This window comes from Salvelinus alpinus, unplaced genomic scaffold, assembly GCF_045679555.1.
Source record: "Salvelinus alpinus unplaced genomic scaffold, SLU_Salpinus.1 scaffold_591, whole genome shotgun sequence".
NCBI lineage: Eukaryota > Metazoa > Chordata > Actinopteri > Salmoniformes > Salmonidae > Salvelinus > Salvelinus alpinus.
The window spans coordinates 1-7,283 of record NW_027256531.1 but is presented as its reverse complement, the minus strand read 5'-3'; the positions used below and the strand labels follow the sequence as shown (position 1 = coordinate 7,283).

The 7,283-nt window shown below is 40.2% G+C and overlaps 12 non-coding genes across 12 annotated transcripts; all 12 read right to left on the bottom strand.

Annotated features, from left to right (window-relative positions):
• Positions 1-480: 480 nt before the first annotated feature.
• trnae-cuc (transfer RNA glutamic acid (anticodon CUC)) lies at positions 481-552 on the bottom strand. The gene has a single exon. It is a non-coding gene; the product is annotated as a tRNA-Glu (tRNA).
• A 536-nt stretch (positions 553-1,088) lies between these two features.
• On the bottom strand, positions 1,089-1,160 carry trnae-cuc (transfer RNA glutamic acid (anticodon CUC)). Its single transcript has one exon. It is a non-coding gene; the product is annotated as a tRNA-Glu (tRNA).
• Positions 1,161-1,696: 536 nt separating this feature from the next.
• trnae-cuc (transfer RNA glutamic acid (anticodon CUC)) lies at positions 1,697-1,768 on the bottom strand. Its single transcript has one exon. It is a non-coding gene; the product is annotated as a tRNA-Glu (tRNA).
• Positions 1,769-2,304: 536 nt separating this feature from the next.
• trnae-cuc (transfer RNA glutamic acid (anticodon CUC)) lies at positions 2,305-2,376 on the bottom strand. Its single transcript has one exon. It is a non-coding gene; the product is annotated as a tRNA-Glu (tRNA).
• A 536-nt stretch (positions 2,377-2,912) lies between these two features.
• Positions 2,913-2,984, bottom strand: trnae-cuc (transfer RNA glutamic acid (anticodon CUC)). Its single transcript has one exon. It is a non-coding gene; the product is annotated as a tRNA-Glu (tRNA).
• A 537-nt stretch (positions 2,985-3,521) lies between these two features.
• trnae-cuc (transfer RNA glutamic acid (anticodon CUC)) lies at positions 3,522-3,593 on the bottom strand. Its single transcript has one exon. It is a non-coding gene; the product is annotated as a tRNA-Glu (tRNA).
• A 536-nt stretch (positions 3,594-4,129) lies between these two features.
• On the bottom strand, positions 4,130-4,201 carry trnae-cuc (transfer RNA glutamic acid (anticodon CUC)). The gene has a single exon. It is a non-coding gene; the product is annotated as a tRNA-Glu (tRNA).
• Positions 4,202-4,737: 536 nt separating this feature from the next.
• On the bottom strand, positions 4,738-4,809 carry trnae-cuc (transfer RNA glutamic acid (anticodon CUC)). The gene has a single exon. It is a non-coding gene; the product is annotated as a tRNA-Glu (tRNA).
• Positions 4,810-5,345: 536 nt separating this feature from the next.
• trnae-cuc (transfer RNA glutamic acid (anticodon CUC)) lies at positions 5,346-5,417 on the bottom strand. The gene has a single exon. It is a non-coding gene; the product is annotated as a tRNA-Glu (tRNA).
• Positions 5,418-5,953: 536 nt separating this feature from the next.
• trnae-cuc (transfer RNA glutamic acid (anticodon CUC)) lies at positions 5,954-6,025 on the bottom strand. Its single transcript has one exon. It is a non-coding gene; the product is annotated as a tRNA-Glu (tRNA).
• Positions 6,026-6,561: 536 nt separating this feature from the next.
• On the bottom strand, positions 6,562-6,633 carry trnae-cuc (transfer RNA glutamic acid (anticodon CUC)). Its single transcript has one exon. It is a non-coding gene; the product is annotated as a tRNA-Glu (tRNA).
• Positions 6,634-7,160: 527 nt separating this feature from the next.
• trnae-cuc (transfer RNA glutamic acid (anticodon CUC)) lies at positions 7,161-7,232 on the bottom strand. The gene has a single exon. It is a non-coding gene; the product is annotated as a tRNA-Glu (tRNA).
• Positions 7,233-7,283: the final 51 nt, after the last annotated feature.

The following is a 7,283-nucleotide window of genomic DNA, read 5'->3' as shown; positions in this document are numbered from 1 at the left end:
TGAAGTTTACATACACTTAGGTTGGAGTCATTAAAACTCGTTTGTCAACCATTCCACACATTTCTTGTTAACAAACTATAGTTTTGGCAAGTCGGTTAGGACATCTACTTTGTGCATGACACAAGTCATTTTTCCAAAAATTGTTTACAGACAGATTATTTCACTTATAATTCAGTGTATCACAAATCCAGTGGGTCAGAAGTTTACAAACACTAGGTTGGCTGTGCCTTTAAACAACTTGGACAATGACCAAAAATGATGTCCTGGCTTTAGAATCTTCTGATAGGCTAATTGACATAATTTGAGTCAATTGGAGGTGTACCTGTAGATGTATTTCATGGCCTGCCTTCAAACTCAGTGCCTCTTTGCTTGAGATCATGGGATTTTCAAAAGAAATCAGCCAAGACCTCAGAAATAAAATGTAGACCTCGGAAGGACACTGCAGGGCAAATCATTTTGTAATTTGAAGCGGTACAGATATTCCCTGACCGGGAATCGAACCCGGGCCGCGGCGGTGAGAGCGCCGAATCCTAACCACTAGACAACCAGGGAAGGATACTGCAATTCAAATTGCTTCACAATTTGAAATGGTACATACAGTTGAAGTCTGAAGTTTACATACACTTAGGTTGGAGTCATTAAAACTCGTTTGTCAACCATTCCACACATTTCTTGTTAACAAACTATAGTTTTGGCAAGTCGGTTAGGACATCTACTTTGTGCATGACACAAGTAATTTTTCCAAAAATTGTTTACAGACAGATTATTTCACTTATAATTCAGTGTATCACAAATCCAGTGGGTCAGAAGTTTACAAACACTAGGTTGGCTGTGCCTTTAAACAACTTGGACAATGACCAAAAATGATGTCCTGGCTTTAGAATCTTCTGATAGGCTAATTGACATAATTTGAGTCAATTGGAGGTGTACCTGTAGATGTATTTCATGGCCTGCCTTCAAACTCAGTGCCTCTTTGCTTGAGATCATGGGATTTTCAAAAGAAATCAGCCAAGACCTCAGAAATAAAATGTAGACCTCGGAAGGACACTGCAGGGCAAATCATTTTGTAATTTGAAGCGGTACAGATATTCCCTGACCGGGAATCGAACCCGGGCCGCGGCGGTGAGAGCGCCGAATCCTAACCACTAGACAACCAGGGAAGGATACTGCAATTCAAATTGCTTCACAATTTGAAATGGTACATACAGTTGAAGTCTGAAGTTTACATACACTTAGGTTGGAGTCATTAAAACTCGTTTGTCAACCATTCCACACATTTCTTGTTAACAAACTATAGTTTTGGCAAGTCGGTTAGGACATCTACTTTGTGCATGACACAAGTCATTTTTCCAAAAATTGTTTACAGACAGATTATTTCACTTATAATTCAGTGTATCACAAATCCAGTGGGTCAGAAGTTTACAAACACTAGGTTGGCTGTGCCTTTAAACAACTTGGACAATGACCAAAAATGATGTCCTGGCTTTAGAATCTTCTGATAGGCTAATTGACATAATTTGAGTCAATTGGAGGTGTACCTGTAGATGTATTTCATGGCCTGCCTTCAAACTCAGTGCCTCTTTGCTTGAGATCATGGGATTTTCAAAAGAAATCAGCCAAGACCTCAGAAATAAAATGTAGACCTCGGAAGGACACTGCAGGGCAAATCATTTTGTAATTTGAAGCGGTACAGATATTCCCTGACCGGGAATCGAACCCGGGCCGCGGCGGTGAGAGCGCCGAATCCTAACCACTAGACAACCAGGGAAGGATACTGCAATTCAAATTGCTTCACAATTTGAAATGGTACATACAGTTGAAGTCTGAAGTTTACATACACTTAGGTTGGAGTCATTAAAACTCGTTTGTCAACCATTCCACACATTTCTTGTTAACAAACTATAGTTTTGGCAAGTCGGTTAGGACATCTACTTTGTGCATGACACAAGTAATTTTTCCAAAAATTGTTTACAGACAGATTATTTCACTTATAATTCAGTGTATCACAAATCCAGTGGGTCAGAAGTTTACAAACACTAGGTTGGCTGTGCCTTTAAACAACTTGGACAATGACCAAAAATGATGTCCTGGCTTTAGAATCTTCTGATAGGCTAATTGACATAATTTGAGTCAATTGGAGGTGTACCTGTAGATGTATTTCATGGCCTGCCTTCAAACTCAGTGCCTCTTTGCTTGAGATCATGGGATTTTCAAAAGAAATCAGCCAAGACCTCAGAAATAAAATGTAGACCTCGGAAGGACACTGCAGGGCAAATCATTTTGTAATTTGAAGCGGTACAGATATTCCCTGACCGGGAATCGAACCCGGGCCGCGGCGGTGAGAGCGCCGAATCCTAACCACTAGACAACCAGGGAAGGATACTGCAATTCAAATTGCTTCACAATTTGAAATGGTACATACAGTTGAAGTCTGAAGTTTACATACACTTAGGTTGGAGTCATTAAAACTCGTTTGTCAACCATTCCACACATTTCTTGTTAACAAACTATAGTTTTGGCAAGTCGGTTAGGACATCTACTTTGTGCATGACACAAGTCATTTTTCCAAAAATTGTTTACAGACAGATTATTTCACTTATAATTCAGTGTATCACAAATCCAGTGGGTCAGAAGTTTACAAACACTAGGTTGGCTGTGCCTTTAAACAACTTGGACAATGACCAAAAATGATGTCCTGGCTTTAGAATCTTCTGATAGGCTAATTGACATAATTTGAGTCAATTGGAGGTGTACCTGTAGATGTATTTCATGGCCTGCCTTCAAACTCAGTGCCTCTTTGCTTGAGATCATGGGATTTTCAAAAGAAATCAGCCAAGACCTCAGAAATAAAATGTAGACCTCGGAAGGACACTGCAGGGCAAATCATTTTGTAATTTGAAGCGGTACAGATATTCCCTGACCGGGAATCGAACCCGGGCCGCGGCGGTGAGAGCGCCGAATCCTAACCACTAGACAACCAGGGAAGGATACTGCAATTCAAATTGCTTCACAATTTGAAATGGTACATACAGTTGAAGTCTGAAGTTTACATACACTTAGGTTGGAGTCATTAAAACTCGTTTGTCAACCATTCCACACATTTCTTGTTAACAAACTATAGTTTTGGCAAGTCGGTTAGGACATCTACTTTGTGCATGACACAAGTCATTTTTCCAAAAATTGTTTACAGACAGATTATTTCACTTATAATTCAGTGTATCACAAATCCAGTGGGTCAGAAGTTTACAAACACTAGGTTGGCTGTGCCTTTAAACAACTTGGACAATGACCAAAAATGATGTCCTGGCTTTAGAATCTTCTGATAGGCTAATTGACATAATTTGAGTCAATTGGAGGTGTACCTGTAGATGTATTTCATGGCCTGCCTTCAAACTCAGTGCCTCTTTGCTTGAGATCATGGGATTTTCAAAAGAAATCAGCCAAGACCTCAGAAATAAAATGTAGACCTCGGAAGGACACTGCAGGGCAAATCATTTTGTAATTTGAAGCAGGTACAGATATTCCCTGACCGGGAATCGAACCCGGGCCGCGGCGGTGAGAGCGCCGAATCCTAACCACTAGACAACCAGGGAAGGATACTGCAATTCAAATTGCTTCACAATTTGAAATGGTACATACAGTTGAAGTCTGAAGTTTACATACACTTAGGTTGGAGTCATTAAAACTCGTTTGTCAACCATTCCACACATTTCTTGTTAACAAACTATAGTTTTGGCAAGTCGGTTAGGACATCTACTTTGTGCATGACACAAGTCATTTTTCCAAAAATTGTTTACAGACAGATTATTTCACTTATAATTCAGTGTATCACAAATCCAGTGGGTCAGAAGTTTACAAACACTAGGTTGGCTGTGCCTTTAAACAACTTGGACAATGACCAAAAATGATGTCCTGGCTTTAGAATCTTCTGATAGGCTAATTGACATAATTTGAGTCAATTGGAGGTGTACCTGTAGATGTATTTCATGGCCTGCCTTCAAACTCAGTGCCTCTTTGCTTGAGATCATGGGATTTTCAAAAGAAATCAGCCAAGACCTCAGAAATAAAATGTAGACCTCGGAAGGACACTGCAGGGCAAATCATTTTGTAATTTGAAGCGGTACAGATATTCCCTGACCGGGAATCGAACCCGGGCCGCGGCGGTGAGAGCGCCGAATCCTAACCACTAGACAACCAGGGAAGGATACTGCAATTCAAATTGCTTCACAATTTGAAATGGTACATACAGTTGAAGTCTGAAGTTTACATACACTTAGGTTGGAGTCATTAAAACTCGTTTGTCAACCATTCCACACATTTCTTGTTAACAAACTATAGTTTTGGCAAGTCGGTTAGGACATCTACTTTGTGCATGACACAAGTAATTTTTCCAAAAATTGTTTACAGACAGATTATTTCACTTATAATTCAGTGTATCACAAATCCAGTGGGTCAGAAGTTTACAAACACTAGGTTGGCTGTGCCTTTAAACAACTTGGACAATGACCAAAAATGATGTCCTGGCTTTAGAATATTCTGATAGGCTAATTGACATAATTTGAGTCAATTGGAGGTGTACCTGTAGATGTATTTCATGGCCTGCCTTCAAACTCAGTGCCTCTTTGCTTGAGATCATGGGATTTTCAAAAGAAATCAGCCAAGACCTCAGAAATAAATTGTAAACCTCGGAAGGACACTGCAGGGCAAATCATTTTGTAATTTGAAGAGGTACAGATATTCCCTGACCGGGAATCGAACCCGGGCCGCGGCGGTGAGAGCGCCGAATCCTAACCACTAGACAACCAGGGAAGGATACTGCAATTCAAATTGCTTCACAATTTGAAATGGTACATACAGTTGAAGTCTGAAGTTTACATACACTTAGGTTGGAGTCATTAAAACTCGTTTGTCAACCATTCCACACATTTCTTGTTAACAAACTATAGTTTTGGCAAGTCGGTTAGGACATCTACTTTGTGCATGACACAAGTAATTTTTCCAAAAATTGTTTACAGACAGTTTATTTCACTTATAATTCAGTGTATCACAAATCCAGTGGGTCAGAAGTTTACAAACACTAGGTTGGCTGTGCCTTTAAACAACTTGGACAATGCCCAAAAATGATGTCCTGGCTTTAGAATCTTCTGATAGGCTAATTGACATAATTTGAGTCAATTGGAGGTGTACCTGTAGATGTATTTCATGGCCTGCCTTCAAACTCAGTGCCTCTTTGCTTGAGATCATGGGATTTTCAAAAGAAATCAGCCAAGACCTCAGAAATAAAATGTAGACCTCGGAAGGACACTGCAGGGCAAATCATTTTGTAATTTGAAGAGGTACAGATATTCCCTGACCGGGAATCGAACCCGGGCCGCGGCGGTGAGAGCGCCGAATCCTAACCACTAGACAACCAGGGAAGGATACTGCAATTCAAATTGTTTCACAATTTGAAATGGTACATACAGTTGAAGTCTGAAGTTTACATACACTTAGGTTGGAGTCATTAAAACTCGTTTGTCAACCATTCCACACATTTCTTGTTAACAAACTATAGTTTTGGCAAGTCGGTTAGGACATCTACTTTGTGCATGACACAAGTAATTTTTCCAAAAATTGTTTACAGACAGTTTATTTCACTTATAATTCAGTGTATCACAAATCCAGTGGGTCAGAAGTTTACAAACACTAGGTTGGCTGTGCCTTTAAACAACTTGGACAATGCCCAAAAATGATGTCCTGGCTTTAGAATCTTCTGATAGGCTAATTGACATAATTTGAGTCAATTGGAGGTGTACCTGTAGATGTATTTCATGGCCTGCCTTCAAACTCAGTGCCTCTTTGCTTGAGATCATGGGATTTTCAAAAGAAATCAGCCAAGACCTCAGAAATAAAATGTAGACCTCGGAAGGACACTGCAGGGCTAATCGTTTTGTACTTTGAAGCAGTACAGATATTCCCTGACCGGGAATCGAACCCGGGCCGCGGCGGTGAGAGCGCCGAATCCTAACCACTAGACAACCAGGGAAGGATACTGCAATTCAAATTGCTTCACAATTTGAAATGGTACATACAGTTGAAGTCTGAAGTTTACATACACTTAGGTTGGAGTCATTAAAACTCGTTTGTCAACCATTCCACACATTTCTTGTTAACAAACTATAGTTTTGGCAAGTCGGTTAGGACATCTACTTTGTGCATGACACAAGTCATTTTTCCAAAAATTGTTTACAGACAGATTATTTCACTTATAATTCAGTGTATCACAAATCCAGTGGGTCAGAAGTTTACAAACACTAGGTTGGCTGTGCCTTTAAACAACTTGGACAATGCCCAAAAATGATGTCCTGGCTTTAGAATCTTCTGATAGGCTAATTGACATAATTTGAGTCAATTGGAGGTGTACCTGTAGATGTATTTCATGGCCTGCCTTCAAACTCAGTGCCTCTTTGCTTGAGATCATGGGATTTTCAAAAGAAATCAGCCAAGACCTCAGAAATAAAATGTAGACCTCGGAAGGACACTGCAGGGAAAATCATTTTGTAATTTGAAGAGGTACAGATATTCCCTGACCGGGAATCGAACCCGGGCCGCGGCGGTGAGAGCGCCGAATCCTAACCACTAGACAACCAGGGAAGGATACTGCAATTCAAATTGCTTCACAATTTGAAATGGTACATACAGTTGAAGTCTGAAGTTTACATACACTTAGGTTGGAGTCATTAAAACTCGTTTGTCAACCATTCCACACATTTCTTGTTAACAAACTATAGTTTTGGCAAGTCGGTTAGGACATCTACTTTGTGCATGACACAAGTCCTTTTTCCAAAAATTGTTTACAGACAGATTATTTCACTTATAATTCAGTGTATCACAAATCCATTGGGTCAGAAGTTTACAAACACTAGGTTGGCTGTGCCTTTAAACAACTTGGACAATGCCCAAAAATGATGTCCTGGCTTTAGAATCTTCTGATAGGCTAATTGACATAATTTGAGTCAATTGGAGGTGTACCTGTAGATGTATTTCATGGCCTGCCTTCAAACTCAGTGCCTCTTTGCTTGAGATCATGGGATTTTCAAAAGAAATCAGCCAAGACCTCAGAAATAAAATGTAGACCTCGGAAGGACAAATCGTTTTTGTAATTTGAAGCGGTACAGATATTCCCTGACCGGGAATCGAACCCGGGCCGCGGCGGTGAGAGCGCCGAATCCTAACCACTAGACAACCAGGGAAGGATACTGCAATCCAAATTGCTTCACAATTTGAAATGGTACATACAGTTG